Source organism: Oncorhynchus tshawytscha, linkage group LG30 (assembly GCF_018296145.1).
Source record: "Oncorhynchus tshawytscha isolate Ot180627B linkage group LG30, Otsh_v2.0, whole genome shotgun sequence".
Lineage (NCBI taxonomy): Eukaryota > Metazoa > Chordata > Actinopteri > Salmoniformes > Salmonidae > Oncorhynchus > Oncorhynchus tshawytscha.
In genome coordinates this window covers 50,125,507-50,131,354 of record NC_056458.1, presented here as the reverse complement: position 1 = coordinate 50,131,354, position 5,848 = coordinate 50,125,507, and positions in this window count along the sequence as shown.

Sequence of the window (5,848 nt, the reverse complement as noted above, 5' to 3'; positions counted from 1 at the left end):
AACCACCCTTGCTGTCTCTGCCTAGCCGGTTCCCCTCTTTCCACTGGGATTCTCTGCCTCTAACCCTATTACAGGGGCTGAGTCACTGGCTTACTGGGGCTCTCTCATGCCGTCCCTGGAGGGGGTGCGTCACCTGAGTGGGTTGATTCACTGTTGTGGTCATCCTGTCTGGGTTGGCGCCCCCCCCCTTGGGTTGTGCCGTGGCGGAGATCTTTGTGGGCTATACTCAGCCTTGTCTCAGGATGGTAAGTTGGTGGTTGAAGATATCCCTCTAGTGGTGTGGGGGCTGTGCTTTGGCAAAGTGGGTGGGGTTATATCCTTCCTGTTTGGCCCTGTCCGGGGGTGTCCTCTATACCAAGTACTCTATACCAAGTACTCTGTACCAAGTACTCTATACCAAGTACTCTGTACCAAGTACTCTATACCAAGTACTCTATACCAAGTACTCTGTACCAAGTACTCTGAATACCAAGTACTCTATACCAAGTACTCTATACCAAGTACTCTGTACCAAGTACTCTATACCAAGTACTCTGTACCAAGTACTCTGAATACCAAGTACTCTATACCAAGTACTCTGAATACCAAGTACTCTATACCAAGTACTCTGTACCAAGTACTCTATACCAAGTACTCTGTACCAAGTACTCTGAATACCAAGTACTCTATACCAAGTACTCTATACCAAGTACTCTGTACCAAGTACTCTATACCAAGTACTCTGTACCAAGTACTCTGAATACCAAGTACTCTATACCAAGTACTCTATACCAAGTACTCTGTACCAAGTACTCTATACCAAGTACTCTATACCAAGTACTCTATACCAAGTACTCTGTACCAAGTACTCTATACCAAGTACTCTGTACCAAGTACTCTATACCAAGTACTCTATACCAAGTACTCTGTACCAAGTACTCTGAATACCAAGTACTCTATACCAAGTACTCTATACCAAGTACTCTGTACCAAGTACTCTATACCAAGTACTCTGTACCAAGTACTCTGAATACCAAGTACTCTATACCAAGTACTCTGTACCAAGTACTCTGAATACCAAGTACTCTATACCAAGTACTCTATACCAAGTACTCTGAATACCAAGTACTCTATACCAAGTACTCTATACCAAGTACTCTGAATACCAAGTTCTCTGAATTCCAAGTACTCTGAATACCAAGTACTCTGAATACCAAGTTCTCTGAATTCCAAGTACTCTGAATACCAAGTACTCTGAATACCAAGTTCTCTAAATTCCAAGTACTCTGAATACCAAGTACTCTGAATACCAAGTACTCTGAATACCAAGTTCTCTGAATTCCAAGTACTCTGAATTCCAAGTACTCTGAATATCCCATTCAATTGGGTCCACAGCCATTATTGTAAAATGTGTTCTCAATTACTGACCTGGTTCAATTAAAAGGTTAAACATAGTAAATGGTATTTTTTTATTTTTAATAAATCAAACATTAATTATGCAGTGGTGTTTTGTTGCACCAGTTGAACACCTAGCGTCTTTAGTTGACTAATTGTACTCTCAGTATGTGGCAGAGCCCAGCAGTACATCCCATCTATGGTGGCGGCTGCAGCTTTGGTCTGGCCAACTGTACCCTCAACATGGCTCTCTGGGTAAGACGAGCCTGTCTTTCTGCTGTACTCTAGACATCCTGTGCTGACTGTTTACTGCAACCACAGAACTTAAATCAAGAATGTTAATATCTCTCTAATAGACTCTTATCCTCTTCTCTATTTTCCGAAACGCAGTCCTGATAATCGGTGACATTTCCCCTTAGGCGCCATTTGTTTCAGTGTGCTTTTTAGACCGGTTTCTGACTCTCCCAGCTAATTGTGGCTTCTGTTGTCCAGGCCTGAGGCATTGTGCATCTTCACAGGTTACACCCTGGCAGAGGTCACACCCTGCCTCAGGGACCTCCACAAGATGTACCTCATCAAGTACAAGAGCTCAAAGTGAGTTGGGAATATGTATTTGAAATTATTATTTTTTTACAATCATTCCTCAAATAGTGTCTAACCATAATTGCTGTCTTGTCTGGAAAATGTAAACTTATTAGATTGTTTTCAACTGCAAAGCATTTTGATGCAGTGTGCACTAATGACCACTACCGTTGGGTGTAATCATTAGTCCACACGTTCATATCTGACCAATTTGTGTTTCTGTTTCTACCGTTTTATAACAGAATGGGCTTAATGAACACGTCGCTGACGGTCTCTGCAGGTTTGGCAACGTAACCTGAGACTTGAAGCTGCTGGGACGAACACAGTGCTCAGCTTCCTCTGTAGATGCCTAATAATAATAACAAATAACTTATTGTTATGTATTTTAAATCTTGTAAACCACGCTTCCTAGGTAAGTAGCGATCACATAAACAAAATAACAGTAACTTGTTTCTCGACTTCAAACTCTTGAATGAATAATTGTAAATGTAGTAGTGCTAGTTTAAGTTCATGACTTGACTCATGTCTGTACAAGACATTTTAAAACCGGTATGGATTCATTTTGTTCACTGTACCAAGTTGTTTTGGTTTGTTGTTCACAGCCATAAAATCAACACCCTCCGGCTGCACCGTGTGTGTTTGCATCATGTGATTTAAAGGAAACTAGTTACCTAGAGGTTGGCCTCTTGCTTTACCCTGCTTCTCAATCCTCAGCCTTCACTTGGGCTCTAGTGTTTTGGGGGCCTTCAGATTTCAACTCTCCTTCTCTCCCCTTCAACTCTCCTTCAACTCTCCTTTACTCTCCTTCAACTCTCCTTCTCTCTCCTTCAACTCTCCTTCCCTCCCCTTCAACTCTCCTTCATCCCTCTTCAACTCTCCTTCCCTCTCCTTCAACTCTCCTTCAACTCTCCTCTCTCCTTCAACTCTCCTTCCCTCTCCTTCAACTCTACTTCAACTATCCTTCTCTCTCCTTCAACTCTCCTTCAAGTCCCCCTCAACTCTCCTTCTCTCCCCTTCAACTCTCCTTCAACTCTCCTTCCCTCCCCTTCAACTCTTCTTCAACTCTCCTTCTTTCTCTTTCAACTCTCCTCTACCCTTCAACTCTCCTTCTCTCTCCTTCAACTCTCCTTCTCTCCCATTCAACTCTCCTTCAACTCTCCTTCTCTCTCCTTCAACTCTCCTTCTCTCTCTTTCAACTCTCCTTCTCTCCCCTTCAACTCTCCTTCAACTCTCCTTCCCTCCCCTTCAACTCTCCTTCTCTCTCTTTCAACTCTCCTTCTCTCCCCTTCAACTCTCCTTCAACTCTCCTTCCCTCCCCTTCAACTCTCCTTCAACTCTCCTTCTCTCCCCTTCAACTCTCCTCTTATCTCTCTCTCCTCTGTCTAGATCTCCTCTGTCTAGATCTCCTCTTATCTCTCTCTCCTCTGTCTAGATCTCCTCTTATCTCTCTCTCCTCTTATCTCTCTCTACTCTTACTAGATCTCCAGCCTGCATTGAGACATGTCTTTTGGCCGAGATAAGGGACCGGTATGACCGTGTGTTGTCATGTCTGACCAGGGGTCTGGTGGCCTACCAGGCCGGATTGGGGCCTCAGAACTGTACAGAAGGGTCTGGCAGCACCTTACCCTGGGCCTGGAGGTCCCTTCCTGGGGTTCACGTCACCAGGGAGCCCCCTGGGACATGGCCAGGCAGCTACAGCAGAAGATGAGACTGACAAACATCACCTGGCTAGCTAACATAGAGGCAGCAGGGGACAGAGGAACAGAGAGGCAGCAGGGGACAGAGAGGCAGCAGGGGACAGAGGAACAGAGAGGCAGCAGGGGACAGAGAGGCAGCAGGGGACAGAGGAACAGAGGGACAGAGGGGGAACAGAGGAACAGAGAGGCAGGGGGACAGTGAACAGAGAGGCAGCAGGGGACAGAGAGGCAGCAGGGGACAGAGGAACAGGGGACAGCAGGGGACAGAGAGGCAGCAGGGGACAGAGGAACAGAGAGGCAGCAGGGGACAGAGGGACAGAGAGGCAGCAGGGGACAGAGAGGCAGCAGGGGAACAGAGGCAGCAGGGGACAGAGGGGCAGGGGACAGAGAGGCAGCAGGGGACAGAGAGGCAGCAGGGGACAGAGAGGCAGCAGGGGACAGAGAGGCAGCAGGGGACAGAGGAACAGAGAGGCGCTGGTGGATCTCCCTGCCCAGTGCCTCTAACCCACCCTGGGGCCGTTGGTGTCACCGGTGCTGCAGCCTAGTTCCTCCAACACCCTGCTCCATCTCACCCAGGGCTACCCCCACAGACAGCATCCCTGCCAGGGCTACAGGCACCACCATGGACCCCTCCCTGCCCGAAAGGGGGCCATTGTACTGCCAAAGACTCCCTCCATTAGCTCTGACAAAATGAAAACTCTAGTCATTGGCGACTCCATTACCTGCAGTATTAGACTTAAAACAAATCATCCAGCGATCAAATCAAATCAAATTTTATTTGTCACATACACATGGTTAGCAGATGTTAATGCGAGTGTAGCGAAATGCTTGTGCTTCTAGTTCCGACAATGCAGTAATAACCAACAAGTAATCTAACTAACAATTCCAAAACTACTGTCTTATACACAGTGTAAGGGGATAAAGAATATGTACATAAGGATATATGAATGAGTGATGGTACAGAGCAGCATAGGCAAGATACAGTAGCTGATATCGAGTACAGTATATACATATGAGATGAGTATGTAAACCAAGTGGCATAGTTAAAGTGGCTAGTGATACATGTATTACATAAGGATGCAGTCGATGATATAGAGTACAGTATATGCGTATGCATATGAGATGAATAATGTAGGGTATGTAAACATTATATTAGGTAGCATTGTTTAAAGTGGCTAGTGATATATTTACATCATTTCCCATCAATTCCCATGATTAAAGTGGCTGGAGTTGAGTCAGTGTCATTGACAGTGTGTTGGCAGCAGCCACTCAATGTTAGTGGTGGCTGTTTAACAGTCTGATGGCCTTGAGATAGAAGCTGTTTTTCAGTCTCTCGGTCCCAGCTTTGATGCACCTGTACTGACCTCGCCTTCTGGATGATAGCGGGGGGAACAGGCAGTGGCTCGGGTGGTTGATGTCCTTGATGATCTTTATGGCCTTCCTGTAACATCGGGTGGTGTAGGTGTCCTGGAGGGCAGGTAGTTTGCCCCCGGTGATGCGTTGTGCAGACCTCACTACCCTCTGGAGAGCCTTACGGTTGAGGGCGGAGCAGTTGCCGTACCAGGCGGTGATACAGCCCGACAGGATGCTGTCGATTGTGCATCTGTAGAAGTTTGTGAGTGCTTTTGGTGACAAGCCGAATTTCTTCAGCCTCCTGAGGTTGAAGAGGCGCTGCTGCGCCTTCTTCACGATGCTGTCTGTGTGAGTGGACCAATTCAGTTTGTCTGTGATGTGTATGCCGAGGAACTTAAAACTTGCTACCCTCTCCACTACTGTTCCATCGATGTGGATAGGGGGGTGTTCCCTCTGCTGTTTCCTGAAGTCCACAATCATCTCCTTAGTTTTGTTGACGTTGAGTGTGAGGTTATTTTCCTGACACCACACTCCGAGGGCCCTCACCTCCTCCCTGTAGGCCGTCTCATCGTTGTTGGTAATCAACAACATACACTGTTTACCAGGGGGCAGGGCTACCGACGTTAAGGCTAATCTGAAGATGGTGCTGGCTAAAGATAAAACTGGCGAGTGTAGAGAGTATAGAGATATTGTTATCCACGTCTGCACCAATGATGTTAGGATGAAACAGTCAGAGGTCACCAAGCGCAACATAGCTTCAGCGTGTAAATCAGCTAGAAAGATGTGTCGGTATCGAGTAATTGTCTCTGGCCCCCTCCAGTTAGGGGGAGTGATGAGCACTA